This window comes from Moschus berezovskii, chromosome 16 (assembly GCF_049115385.1).
Source record: "Moschus berezovskii isolate FMDL1 chromosome 16, NW_MosBer_1.0, whole genome shotgun sequence".
NCBI lineage: Eukaryota > Metazoa > Chordata > Mammalia > Artiodactyla > Moschidae > Moschus > Moschus berezovskii.
Window position 1 is genome coordinate 81,871,032 of NC_142475.1, and position 15,145 is coordinate 81,886,176.

Genomic DNA, 15,145 nt, shown 5'->3' on the forward strand with positions numbered 1-15,145 from the left:
GGTGAAGGGCGCAGCAGCGGACGATCAGAGCAGGGCTCAGGGTGGAGCCCCAGCTGTCCAGGGAGGCCGCGACCCCTGTAAAGCTCACAGCGGCTCACACCTCTCGAAGCCCCTTCTAGCCAGCATATGTGTGCCTCTTCTGGACCAGCAGGGCTCGTTTCTCTGTCCCCTCAGCCCCCAGTTCAAGGGCAGCCCGTGTCCCAGATGTCCCAGGCCAGCAGGGCCCACGCCCAGTAGGCGCTCACTGAAGCCAGAGCCACTTCCAGGTCCCATGTGTGCTGAGGCCGCAGCCTGGCCCTCTGGGTCCTTCTGGGCTCACCGTCCCCTGGTGAGTGGGGCAGAAGGGCTTGGGACCCTGGACTCCCCTGTCTGCAGCAGCCGGGGCTCTGCGGGGGGGGGGGGGGGCGGTGGGGGGGAGCAGGGAGGGGCAGGTGAGGAGGGGCCAGGGCATTTGGGCATCAGATGCCGGTTCGGGACTCAGTGGGACCAACAGGCACTCTGCCCCCACCCCCGACACTGCCTGCAGGGAATGTGGGGGCTGTCCTCGAGGCCCCGGGGAGCACGAAGCCCAGAGAAGGGTGATGGCACACGAGCGAGGAGAACGGTGAAAGCTGAGTTACCGACCTTAAACAAACGGTGGCCCCATAATCTCTGTGTCCTCGGTCCCCAGCCCTCGCCCCCCACCCCTCCCGTCTGACCCACGCCCCGAGTCCCCTCCTCAGAAGCCATCAGGCTCCCACTCTCTTCCTCAGAAGCCGCTTCTCATGCAAATGTATTCAAAATACATGACATTTCAGAAACATCTATTTGTATATATTTAGACTCCATTTCAAAAGAATTATTCAAAATCGGAGCCATTTGGATGGATGGGTGTGGAACGAATTGTTTCTTAAGTGTGAGCATCAAAAACACCGTGTTTTCTAAGTGGATTACAGATGCTGTAATTATTGAAACATTCGGCTGGGGGGAAATTTCAGAACTGTGACTTTTGACTCGGGGACTCTGTGTCTCAGCACAGGGGCTCAGGGGCACCGGTCCTGAGGACCAAACCCGAGGTCAGCTGAGAGCTCCCAGCTCGTCTGCTGCTCTGGCAGAGGCTGAGTCCCCACACCAGGCAAGGTCCTGCATAGGACATGGGCCTGTCCACTAGGGCCTGAACTGTCCGCGTACACCCTCCAGCTGACTCACGTCCTGACCTGAAGGCTGGGTCCAGTACCTCCGGGAATGGAGCCTCATGCCATGCCTGCGAACCCCACCCCCATCAGAACTGGTGAGCTGGGCTCCCTCCCCAAGCAGCACCCAGGAAGCAGTCACTGAGCTCCATCCAAGGGGGGCTAGTCTCCCAGGAACTCTCTCCTTCAGAGAGCGACCCCGTAGAACTGGGCAGGAGAATCAAGTAAGCAGGGCTGAGACGTCCAGCACCTGCAGGGAGGGAGGCTAGACTCCACTGACACGGTTACGAACGATGCAGAAGGGCTGTGGCAGCGGGCAAGTAGAATTCAACGCTCTCTGGATGAGAAACCCCCAACTCCAACTCAGCCAAGCCACGGACTCGGCATCAAACAGCATCAAACAAGGCAGGAGCAGGGTCAAGAAACAAATTAGACAACCAAAGACTGTAAAAACCAAGGGCAATGCACGGGTACACGTCTGAAGATGAAGGACACGGTCATTAAGAGGCAACCAGGGACTGTAAAGAAGGAACAGAAGATCTGGAAAAGAAATGAACTTCTAGAAAGAAACACAGTTTTTGAAGTGAAAGTCTTAGCTGACAAGTTCAGCAGAAGACATGACCCAGCCTAAACCAGAGAGACACATCTGAGTGAACCAGCCATCATCCCAGAAGGCAAGCGGACTGGAAAGCAGGAAGGAGATAGTCCAAGCTACAGAGATGGCAGGAGGCCTCTAACACAGGCCCTACTGACGACAGGCCTGCGGAGAGCAAGGGGACAGGCCCACGTAAGCGGTGACGGCTGCGCTTTTCCAGGACAGGTCCACACAGGCGTCCACTGACCCAACAGCCATAAAGCAGAAGGGAAAAAATCCATATCTGGACGCACCTTGGGCAAATCATAGAACTCTAAATACAAAGACAAGCTCTTCAACTGGCCGGGGGGCGGGGTGGGGAAAACAGATCCCAAAAAGAAGAAGAAGAAGGCAGGAGGGCAGTCAGGAAACTCCTTGGTAGCTGAATGGAGCTGGCCGGCACTGGAGGGGACTCCTGACAGAGCAACGCCCCGTGTGACAGACGCGGGCAGCGGCAATAAAGACAAACAGAAGCTGTCCACGTGGAACCTCCCCGGTGGTCCAGGGGTTAAGACTGCGCTTCCAGTGCAGGGGACACCGCTTCGATCGCTGGTCTGGGAACTAAGATCCCGTATGCCTTGTGGCTAAAAAAAAAGAAACTGTCTACATGACCACCAAGACTGATCCTAAAAACTGACTTCAGGAAGGAGAAAGAGCCCAGAAGATCTGCGATAAAAAGAACCACTGGTGCCCAAGCACATGACACAATAGATCCTCATTCACACCAGCTGCAAAAATCACAGCATCCCACCGGGGAGTCTGTAAAAAAAAGAACCGAGGATGTCGGGGGTCCAAGGCAGGGGCCTGAGCTCACACATCCAGAGGCTCTGTGTGTCCATCAGGAAGGGACAGCAGTCATGTCTGCCTTTAGACTTTGCAGCCAGATCTCAAAGGAAACAAATGAAAGATGGAAATAAACTTCAAGAAAAAAGGAACTAATTTCTAAACACTCCATGGATTAAAGAGATGCGACTAAACCCAACAGACGAAACTGGGTTAGAATCCTGGATGTTGAGAACATTATTGGAATCATCGCTGACACCTGAATGGAGTCAATGATTCGAGAGTAACATCTGATGAGTGTTGATTTACTGGTTAGATGGCTATGCAGAAGCACGTCCTGGCCTTCAACAATTCCATGTTGAGGTATTCTGGAGCAACATTGTGGCTGTAAGTGATTCTCAGGACAAAGAAGTGCCAAAGATGGGGGAGCATGGCTTAAAGATATGCAGGAACTCAGTCCTGGCTCTGCGACTTTCATATAAATTTGAAATCTTTATCAAAATAAAAAGTTAACAACTTAGAACTAAAAAAGCAGTTTTCAGAAATAAAGATAAGTGGAAATCAAAAAGTAAGATGAGAGGAACGAGAGCTAATATATCAGCCGTGGCTGAAGCTCAGTCAGGACAAGAGCTAGCCTGTCACTATGGATTTTCAAATCCAGCTCAATGTAATTTACGAGCGACATATCAAAAGAATAAAAGAATAGGAAAATATATTGTGAGAGCATTAATCAAAAGAAAGCAGAAACAGACCCACTGAGAGCAGACAAAATGGGTTTTAAGATAAAAGGCATCATGTGGGATAGAAAAGGTCACTTCGTAACGCTGAGTTTCGATTTACCAAGATAATACACCCACCCTAAACTCATATGCAACCAGAAAAAAAGAGCCATAGCATATAGAAAGCAAATATTTATAGAGCTGCAGGGAGAAACTTCCAAATCTAGCAACGTGGTAGAAGATTTCAACAGATTTCTCTCAATTTATGGCGTCAGGCAGACCACAAAAGGGAAAGATACAGGATACCGGGATCACCTAGCTTGGCTCACTGGACACCAATGGGCCTCTCCGTGTCTGTGTATTGAAAGAACGCACACTCTTCTCTCATACACATGGGGTATCTGCAGAACTGGAAAGCTCTAAGCCATAAAGCAAGTCTTAACAAATTTCACATAAAAGAAATCCTCTAAACAAAATGCAGTTATCAGAAGATAACAGAAAAGAGCAAATTTAAAATCCCCGTGCACTTAGAAATCCTACCACCCATTTCCAAATAACTCATGGGCCAGAGAAAACAGTCACAATAGATAAACTATTTTAAACTGAACGTTGGTGATGGACAGGGAGGCCTGGCGTGCTATGATTCATGGAGTCGCAAAGAGTCGGACACGACTGAGCAACTGAACTGAATGAACAGTGGACATACGATATCTCACTACGTGGAGCCACAGTAAACATGGCCCTTTCGGGGGGTTTGCAGACTCAAAACGCTGATGCCAGAAGACAAGAGAAGGGCTGCAACTGCATGGGCTAAGCACCAGGCTGCAGACCCTAGAAGGAAGAACAGCCACAACGCAGAGGAAGGGAAAACCAGGAGATGAAACGGCACAAGACAGAACAGCACCAAAGGTGCTAATTAAAAGGACTAGCATCCGCAAAGAGCTATCAGGGCAAAAAGGAGCTGGACTGGTAAGGTAGGAATGAGGGAGGTACAGATCGCAGATGGACTGGACACTGTGCAGTAATTAACAAGGTTGTTAGCACCGGGATCTCCACGCCAAAAAATCGAGACAAGTGGATAGACTCTTAAAACAGGTGGCTTACCAAAGGAGTCGAGAATAAGAAAGAACCTGAATGATCTGTGAGCACTCCAAGAACTCAAAGAACAGAGGAAACAGCGAGGACACACCCCTAAACTTCATATGAAGCAGACACAAGCGTGCCATTAAAAGCGACAGATCATAGAGAAGCGACGATCCTGAACAGCGCAGCAGCGAGAGTGACCCACACCATCATCACTTGCTGTCATTACCGACTCTGGAGAGAACGCAAGAAGAGCGGCACGCGCCAAGTTAACGAATTAAAAGAAAAACAACCATCTTAACAGATAAACATATACACGATGTAATTGGACACCCAGCCCATACGTTTTCTAAAAAAGCTCTTGTCGAGCCCTTAGCAAATATCCTTCATCTGACAAAGAGTACAATAAATCTAAAATTAACATTCTTCACAGGCTAAGGTTGGAAGCATTCCTTTTTAAAATTAGGAACCAAACAAGGAAGCCCATTTTCCCTCCTTCTAAGTCAGGACTCACCAGGGCTCCCTGCCTACACAGCGATCAGGAAAGAGAAATTAAAAGGCATAAGTATCAGGATGGAAGAAATAAAGCTGTTATTATCGATAATAACAGGATTATCTTCAAAGGAAACCTAACAGAATCCTTAGGCAAAGTATGAGAAATAATTACACATTAACATCTGGCTGAACATACACTCAATTCACAAAAATCACACACATTTCTATAAACCAGCAACATGCTGGTACATGTACCATTTATAGAAGCAAACAAACAAACATGTTTAGGTCTATACCTTTTAAAAGATATGATATATATATATATATATATATGGAGACAGTCATTGTTTAAATGTATTTTAAAACACTTTAAAAGACATAAATAGATACACTGTGGGCTTCCCTGGTGGCTCAGAGGTTAAAGCATCTGCCTGCAATGTGGGAGACCTGGGTTCAATCCTTGGGTCGGGAAGATCCCCCAGAGAAGGAAATGGCAACCCACTCCAGTATTCCTGCATGGAGAATGCCATGGACGGAGGAGTCTGGTGGGCTACAGTCCACGGGGTAGCAAAGAGTTGGACACGACTGAGCAACTTCACCTTTTTTAGATACACTGTATTCACAGATAGGAAGTCCCCATACCATGAGGACATCAGTTCTTAACAACTAGAGCCACAGATGCAATGCAATTCCAATAAAAATTGCTGACTTGGTTGTTTATGGAAACTGTCGAGGAGATTCCAAAACATACACAGGAGTGCAAAGGGCCAGGAAGACAAAGGACAGTGCTAGAAATAAGGGTGGGGCCACCTGCCAGAGAGTGTCGCTCAGCACAAAAGCGGAGGTATGGGCACAGGGAGGCCGTGATGCGGGAAGAGGATTTGGCAGGACCAGAAGGGACCACGCAGAGCCTGCGCGGGACTGCGAGCAGGGCAGAGACACGAGGAGGGTGAAGACGCAGTGAAGGCAACTGAACCCCGGAGCTGGAACAAAGGAGGCAGTTGGAGGTCTGCAGAATAAAACAAAGGAGAACACCTCCCGGATGCCAGCTGTGGGGGACCCAGGAGTGGGCACGGACCCCCGGAGTCCTCAAGAGACTCCACGAGGCGGGGAAAGTGGTGATGCTGGCAGCGGGACCAGGCGCACAGAGCAGTGTCGTCCAGGTTAGAACACGCACACGTGTGTGTGCACTCCGCAAATCACCAAGGAGCAAAAACAAACACTCCAAGTTGCTAAATGGGCAAAAGGCACGAACAGACTTTTCACAGCAAAGGAAACACAAATATAAACATACAAAAATTCCAACTGCGTTAGTAATCAAGAAAATGCAAATGAGGACCACAATTACACACTATCTCACTCCCACCAGACTGGCCGAGATTAGAGAAGCTGACGATATCCAACACTGCGGGCACAGCCCACGCGTCGCTGGGGGAGTGCGGTGGTCAACACCCATCTGGTCAAGTTGAGCCATCCACGTGCCTGTGACCCAGTGGCCCTGCTCCTCTGCCATGACCCAGAAAAAGCCTTCCCCACCAAGTGCACACTTGAGGGGAACACCTTTCTGTCCCAAGGAGAGTGGACATGCGAACTGTGATGACACTCTCACTGTGTCATGTGGGACCCGCGAGATGTGTGGACCGGAGCCATGCACAAGCACACGGCGGGTCCTGGAAATGGGGCTGGATCAAAAAGGCCGCCAGTCTTGGGGAGGGAAGGAAGAGTCGGGCTTGATTTTTATGGAGATAAAAAGCAAGCACAACTGAACGATCAACACCGAGCAGGTCGGGGGCAGTGGGTGAGCTGGGGAGAGCCCGGGCCACCTCCTGGGCACAGGGGCCATCCCAGGGGCCTGCTGAGGGGGCTGGTGGAAACCCACTGCATCGTCACACTTTATGTCATTAAGTATGTGAAGTGTGCAACATTGTGTAAGTATCAAACACTGTATTAGAAAAAGGCCGTAATGGCGACAGCATGGGGACTGGAGAGGGCTTTGCAGCCGGGTAGCTGCAGCCATCACAGCACTCAGGCCCTGCCCCAGAGGGGCTGAGACCTGTCAGGGCCAGGGGAGGGCTTTGGGGGGCGAAGATATAGGGATGCAGGAGGGCTGGATGCTCCCAGGCAGAGAAGTACAAGGAGGGCCTGGGGGAGGCCCCCTGGATGTGCCCCAAATCCCGGTGACCAGGGGCCCAGACCAGGCAAGATCCTCCCTCGGGGGTGGACCCAGCCGCCAGGGAGAGCAAGTCCAGGGGTGAGAAGGGAGTGGGTCCAGGGGTGAGGAGGGAGAGCAGGTCCAGGGGTGAGGAGGGAGAGCAGGTCCAGGGGTGAGGAGGGAGAGCAGGTCCAGGGGTGAGGAGGGAGAGCAGTTCCAGGGGGTGAGAAGGGAGCCTGGGTCCAGGGGGTGAGGAGGGAGAGCAGTTCCACGGGGTGAGAAGGGAGCACAGGTCCAAGGTGTGAGAAGGGAGCAGGTACAGGGGTGAGGAGGGAGAGCAGGTCCAGGGGTGAGGAAGGAGAAGGTTGAAATGGGGAGGGGGGAGTCACTGAGGTTAGTGTGTGTGTGCGCGTGTGTGTGCGTGTGTGTGTGTGTGTGTGGTGACGAGTCCCCAAGTCCAGGGAATGGAGGAGCAGGGTGGTTAGTCCCCAGACCCCCAGGGAGAGAAGGCCTGGCCCGAGGCCACAAGAGGAGGGGACGATGGAATTTGGGGTGGAGGTGGCTTGCTGGGGGTAGGGGTACAATTCTGAGCAGGGGGAGGTTTGGACCATCATTCAAAAACACACAGCCCTTCTCTTGGGCCCTTCCCTCCCTCCCTGAAGGACTACCCACTGCAGCCCCGCCAGCCCCGCTCTGGCCTGTGAAGGGCCCAGTGGGTGCAGCATGGCAAAGTGTCACTTGCTGCTCCCTAGCAAAGACCCTCAAAGCTTCTGTTCAAGTCTTCCACTGCTCTCATCTGCCGTGAGCCTGGCAAGGGGAGGCCGCCCACCGGTCTGGGTTCCAGAGTCAAACACAGGAGCAAAGGCACTTCCATCCGGCTATGGGTTTGCAACACAAGCGAGAACCAAACCCAGCCTTGGCTTCATTTGTTACTGCAGCCGAACAGCCTGCGCTGACTGACACAGGGAGGAGCGGGAGGAGCCCTGTTTAACAGAGGGACTGGAGATCCTGCCGCCAGCCAGCCATGTGACCCTCGGCGGCCCTTGAGGCCTCTCCAGCCTCTCACCCCCTTCTCCGAAGTGGCCAGCACAGCCCAGCTGGTGCTGCGGCTGGCGGCTTGGTGAGGAGTGTGAGCTGGTCTGTAACTCGGGCAGGCCCTGAGTTGACCAACCCCACTCAGAACCCTCAGGCTCGCAGCCACATACTCCTCTCCGGTTTTCACATCTATTCTCCTGCCAGAGGTGACGGCGTTCTGAAAGAAGATGCAAACCCGGGGAACAGGAGAGCTCTGCACAGCTGACACCGCGCCAGAGCGAGGCTCCCTCCCCAGGGCAGGAGCAAGCTGAAATCCTCCAGGTGCCGATGCTTCTGGTGTGGGGGCACCAAGCTAGACCCCAGACCCCTTTTCCGGCAGACGGCAGTGCAGGCTGGACCAGCGGGAAGGGAAGCAGCCGTCAACGCCGTTGGCCGCCCGCGTGGCAGAAGCCTCGCTCGCAGTGACAGCATCGGGACGGCTTAACAATCCAGGATCAGAGCCGTCCCCTCGCTTCGGTTTCCTCTTCCGAGCCTTTTTGTCAACCCTGTTGACAGCATCACTAATGAGCTGTCATCAGATGTTCCTGAAGCCGTGGTGAAGAACCGATGGGGTGGGGAGGGAAGTGGGGAACACGGAGTGTGTGTGCCCAGGACCTCCCTGATGTGTGAGGCTGGGTGGGCCACTGGCGCTGGTGGTGCAGGCAGGGGTTAGCTTAACCGCCACCCCTGCCTCTTCGATGTGCACAAAGCTCCGACCCTGGGGCTTCAGGGGGGCACACCAGGGAAACAGGTAGAGCCTCTTAAGGGGAGGGACAGTGCTTAGTGATCGTCCTTTCCCTCCCAGGGCCTCGCAGACTGACGAATGTAAGACACTGCCCCCTGGCCTGGGGTCTGAGCCCGTAGAGGAGGACAGTCCTAAAGGACGACCCGGCGTCCGGCCGCCCTGCCTCTGTCCACGGTGCTGATGCCCTCGCCTGACACACTCTCGCTGCGGCTCATTCACAGGCTGGGGACGCCAAGACCCAGGAACACACAGAGGCCAAGGGATGGGGTCAGACCATCAGACTTATCATCCACCCTCACCTCAGTCAGACCCCTGTTCTGCAGATTCTGACCCAGACCTCCAGGACTCATCTGACAGTGCCCACTTGGGGCTTCTCGGGGCTCATGGTACCCACCAGCTGGGGCTGAGAAGGAGAAGCCAACCCCCCAAAAGCCACAGTCCGGAAGGAGAGCTGGGCCTCACTGTTTGGGAAGTACAGGAGGCTGAGGGCAGAGCGTGGGGACCGTGGGTCCTGCTCACATCCCTCCCCGCCCCATGCGTCCGGGACATCTGGCCAGCAGCTTCTGCCAATCAGGACACCTGCCCACCCCGGGCGGACTGCCTGGCGCCCCTGCCCACTGAAAGCATTGGTTAGGCCGAAGCACTCCAGCCCTGGAGACAGACAGGCCCGTGATTCGCCGGAGAGACCGTGTCCTCATTCCCGGCAGCCGCGCTCCACGCCCGTCCTTCCATCTGCAGAGCACGCGCTCAGAGGGAGAGCTTGTTTGATGTCTGGGCGGTTTGTTTGGTTTAATTTTGTTGTTCCCCATCTCTGCTGTCAAGAGGTAAACAGACATGCTGCTTGTCTTCCAAGGAGGGCCGGATTAATAATGCATTGGCAGCAGGTGGAGGAGCACGGCCAGGACGCAGGCACCAGGGTTTCCATCCAGGCTGAGCCCGCGACGGTCTGTGTGACCCAGGCCAAGGCTCTGAGCCTCTCTGGGCTTCTTCTCTCCTCGCGGATAGTCTGAGGCTGGGGTCCTGCCCTCCGCCTCCACGATGGTGCTGGCGGAGACAGTGCTCACTGCAAGAAGGCCTGCCTGTGCTGGCTTCCCAGTGAGCGTTACTGGCAGTTTTCCTGGGCAAGGGGATACTTCCAGACAAGGAGAATGGCTCAGAGATCGTACGAGGCCTCATCAAAGTCACACAGCAAGTAACTAACACAGCCAGAACTCAAGTTGGGTCAGTTCTAAGCTCCATTCCTCCCCTGGGAGGAGCTGGTCAGGACCAGACAGCCCTGCAGGCTCCCCTGTCACTTACTGTGGTCACTGCCGCCATCACACCCACATCAGGCCCAGGGCTGGCCTCAGCTTCGCATCCCCATTCAGGGATCTTCCTTGCACTGGGTGCCCCCAACCATTCCCCACACCCCGGCCATCTCTTCTGTACAGTGGGCATGTTGCCTCCTGCCTGCCCCGCAGAGGGCAGACGTGAGGATCGGCTGAGGAGGAGGGGATGCACAGAGCTGGGACACAAGCTCCCTCCACCATGCCCTGTGCCTCCCGCCTTGGAGGATGGCGTCTGAGCCCTCACACAGATGAGGAGCCCAGTCCAGTCCCTCCCAGGGCAGGTGGCATTTGGGGGAGACTGGACGGGCAGGTGATGCTGACTCGGAAAGGACAGACTCCGTGGCAGGACGGGCTTCAGAGGTGGATGACAGGGTGCCCGCCTGGCCGCTGCCGGCTGTGACTTCACACGTGTGATGTTGCAGTAACGGCAGCAGGGACACGACCTACAGGGCCGGGGACAAGCCAGGGATGAGGCAGGTAGGAAGTCTGAGGTCACCCCACCATGGTTGCCCACCGACCCCTCATCCCCGTGGCCCCCAGACCCCTTCAGACCTGAGGCCAGCCTGGGAAAGGGCTGCAGTAAGAGCTGAGCCTGTTCCAGGGATAGCAATCAATTCCACGCAGAGAGTCCCGGCTTCTCACTGCAGAGGCTACAGTTCTGCCTCCCTCTCCCCTTCTTTCCCAGCAGAAAGCACAGGAGAGCTGAGGGCCGGTCCCGTGGGCCTGGTAGCACTGAGGTTTTCAATGAAACAATCTATATCTGCTTGCAGAAGGCAGGGTCCAGCCAGCTGGATTCCTCTAGGATCCAAGCCTTGGGGCTGTGGCCGGCCTCCAGGCAGCCTGTGTGTTCTGAGGCCTGGCTTGGAGGCCTCCCCATCGCCCCAGCCTTGCCCCTCTCTCCACTGAGGAGCTGCTCCCCCAAGCCAAGCCCACCACCCTCTCCGGACCACCTCCAGCAGCTCAAGGTGATGGACGGGACAATTATTCCCCGGGCTGCCAGAGCACTCTGAAGCCATGTCTGTGCATGGTGGGTGGGATGGGGGCTGCCACCCCGGACCCTTGCACCCCGTCTCTCTGTGGCCATTTCCCCCAGTTCCTCCCACTGCCAGGTCCTTCCAGCACGACACTCGCCTGGTTCAGTCAGAAATCCTGAGATGTGCAGGTAAGCCCAGACATCAGAGACCTGGATTCAAACTCTGACCCCGCCCTGTCGCCAGCTGCATGATTTGGGGCAAGTGCTGGCTTTTCCTGAGTTTCAGCCCCACATCCACAAAGTGGGCAACAGTGGCTATTTGTCATGAGAGCAGGACAGGGACCGGCCACGCTCTAGGGCTCCGCATGCTGTAGCTCCACCCCTGACCACCCTCACTGCGCGGTGGGGAGCACAGCAGCTCCTCCGGCAGGTCCAGGACACTCACGCTGCACTTGACCTGTGCTGTCGGCCAGGAGGGTAGAGACGCACACGTGCCTGCCCGGGGAGCTGGGGGCCGCCATCTGCACCGAGCGCAGGGTGTGTCCTGTGGGGCCGGCAGGGGAGAGGGCCAGGAGCACGTGCCGTCCTCCCTGTGCTTCCACCCCCCCCCAACCTGCACCACCCTCCTGGCACTGCAGGGACTCTGGAAAGGAAGGTCCACAGGCCAATGTCACAGCCTCCCTAAGTCAGGCACGCCGGCAGCCCCAAAGGGCAAGGCGACAGTGGAGGCATTGTGGAGAGCAGAGCTCTTAGGGACAGAGGCCTCCGGGGGTTGGAGGGTAAGGACACAAGTTAGGATGTCAGCCCCACCTTGGGGAGGCCTCCGCAAACGATCCAAGCATCTCACAGACAGAGATCACTTTCTTCTCCCTTCTCCCAGGGTTGGTCCCAGACCTGTTGTGGAGGACTTGCTCTTATCCCCAAATCGCCATCACAGCCTGATCCCCACCTCTGTCATCACCATTGCCACCACCGTCATCACCATCATCACCACCACCACCATCAGAACGCGTCACTGTGTTCAGTGCTCCCCAGGCAACCAGCATTACCAGTTTGTGTTTCACAGCAAAGAAAAACAAAGAGCAGAGAGAGTCAGCGATGTGCTCAGAGTCATATACGGGTGGTCACCGAAGCGCGGGGACTAGAGCCCAGTCTGTTGGACTCCAAGGGCCGTCCTCACATGTTACAGAAGCAGCAGGGTCCCTACTCGGCTGGCTTCTGAAGAAGGGGGTTCTTGCTATGGATGCAGACAGGATGCTGGGCTGATCTGGTTCTCCAGACCCCCGTTTTCCCGTGCCTCTCCCGGGTACTGGAAGGGAGGCAGGGTCATTTGCATTCAATTTGCATACAGCTGCTGAAAATGAGCCCAAATTCCCTACCACTTCAAAACTGCATTGTTTCTGCCTTGAAAGGGACCTTCCCACGCACACAGCCATCCCCGTCACCCCGCCGAGGGGCGGTGTCCCCTTGTCACCTCTCTGAAGGAGTCAATTCCCCACTCCCAGCCCAGCTCCCACCCGGGGGTGACCGCAGCCTGAGCCTCCTTCCTCTCCAGGGGTCAGGGGTCCCCACAGCCCTCCCCACGGCAGAGCGGCCAGGCGCAGGGGCAAGGGCAGGGAGGTCCTGCAGGGGAGACGCTGGGGCCACTGGCATGAGCCCGAGTCCTCTGTGAGCCTGGCACCCTGGACAGCCAGCCGGTCAGTCCGCACTGGGACAGGGCCAACGCCAGGCACTGCCTCCGGGAGCCTCCCGCCTCCCCCAGACCAGAGTCTTTCTGCAGGACCCCTGGCCCCCCACCTGCCCACCCTGCTCTCGGATGCTCAGCCTGGGACTGTCAGCCCAGGAGGAAGCTCTGTTAGGAGGGCCGCCTGGAGGCTGGGGGCCGGGGGCGCTGTGGACAGGGCCTGGGCTCTCCACAGACCCACCTTGGAGAGGGGTCTGTCTGACCAGAGGCCGGGAACTGTGAGGGACAGGCCGGCGCCCCGCCTCCTCCCGGGGCAGGATGGGCAGCGCAGAGGCTGGAGGCCTGGCCCCGGGTGTGCAGCCCCTCCTCTGCCCCGAGTCCAGCTCTCTCTTCTGCCTCCTGCAGATCAGCTGCCTCCTGGAGAAGCCCTTCTGCACACCTGGCACCCCATCCAGGAAGTGGACCACACCCATCTCCAGGCTCCCAACCCTGCCCACGAGGCAAGCAAGGCGCACACACCTCTGCACACCAGTGCACAGGCACATCAACACACACTGAACACATGTAAACTTCCTGCGCAGCACAACACGCCTGAACACACGCACACAATGGGCACCCACCGAGGGCCTGCGCGCCCCGGGCCCCTCCCGGGCTGTGAGCACTGCTGGCTGTGTGTCTCAGAGTCCCGGATGAGCCTTCACCGTCTGGCCTCATGGGGTTCATCTGAGCAGAGGGTGAGACTCTTCTCATCTTGGGGGTTCAAAGGTACTCCTCAGGGTTGGAGGGAAGCAGGGGGCAGGCACTTCTACCTTAAGACAGTCCCACCACCCCTCAGGGGCTTCCCAGGTGGCTCAGTGTTAAAGAATCCACCTGCCAATGCAGGAGACAAAAGAGATGCGGGCTCAAACCCTGCATCAGGAAGATCCCCTGGAGAAGGAAATGGCAACCCGCTCCAGGATTCTTGCCTGGAGAAGCCCATGGACAGAGGAGCCTGATGGGCTACAGTCCATGGGGTTGCAAAGAGTCAGACATGACTGAGCGAGGGAGCACGCACACACTGCCCTGAGACACTTCCTTCCCCCTTGGGAGGCCATGGGGATTTATCCTCCATCCAGGTCTGGCCCACGGGGCTGGCATTTCAGTCATCTCTGTAGCACTTCCTCTCCGGCCTCAAGGACATCCCTGACCCTGGTCTACAAATCGGGGGCGTGCGCCAGGCTGGCCGCCAGCACCCGGCTGAACTCCCATACTCACAGGGAGCTCTACTCGTGAGGTTAGTGCAGCAGGAAGAACTCGGCAGGGGGCCCTAAATCAGGGCTGAGCCCACTCCCAAGGGCGGGCCCCCCTCCCCTGAGCAGACTTCTTCCAGGGTCAAGAAAGGGTGACGGGGCCTCGCTCACGGCTGCAGCCGCCCACCGTGGGCCCCAGGACATGAGCCGCTCCCTGACTGTGGGCTCAAGGTGCCCCCCACCCAGGTCTGGTCCCCACGCCTGCCCGAGAACTGCAGGGGGCGTTCGGTGGGGACAGGGACAGCCCACAGAGTCACACTGAAGCTAGGCCACCAGCTTGAACGCAGACCTACCCAAACTGAAGCTGCTCCGAGTTGCCAAGGACATGGGGGCATGTGGGGCAGAGTGGGGTGCAGGGCTCCCCAGTTTCTCTGTGCTATGCCTGTGACCTCTGCCCATCCACCCAGGCGCAGCGAACCCAGTAATGAGCAGAATGATTTCAATGTTTGCCTGGGGTTCTGTTTCTGCTGGCAATCACTTCAAGGGGGACTGGAGGAGCAAACAGAGCAGGGTGGGAAAGGGCCCCGCCCGAGGCCCGAGTGAGGATCACCCTCCCGGCCCCACCTCGCCCCGTAGCCCCGCCAGCTGTCCCTCCCTGCGCCTGACAACCAATTCACATTGACATTTCTCAGCAGATGGCAGGGAGAATCTATAACAATGCAATCACGAGAATGAGATTCTCTGGTGTTCTCAGTACCCAGGAGCTCAGGCTTTGGCAAATCCAATCGCTGCTTATTTACCCAGCTTGCTCCAAATTAAAAGGCAGCCTCCCCTCCCCCCAGGGTGGGCTCCCAGCCCATCCAGGGCAGCAGGGCCCACACCCACTGCCCAGGCGAGGCCTCGTGGCTCTCAGGTCACGACATCCTGTCACTGGGGACAGGACAGAGGACTCCTGCCGGGGAGTCCCTCCTCATCCTCCCTGGAGGCACTGGGCCTGGGCCAGGCTGCCTGGAGGGCCCTTCGCGAGCCCTGCGCTTTGCTGGACTTGGATGAATTCAGGTGCCCTCGCTCCTC

At 56.4% G+C, this 15,145-nt stretch overlaps 1 protein-coding gene across 2 annotated transcripts in view; it reads right to left on the reverse strand.

Moving 5' to 3' along the window:
* TSNARE1 (t-SNARE domain containing 1) overlaps nucleotides 1-15,145 on the reverse strand; it is a 113,779-nt gene that overhangs the window by 15,761 nt on the left and 82,873 nt on the right. The window lies entirely within an intron of this gene.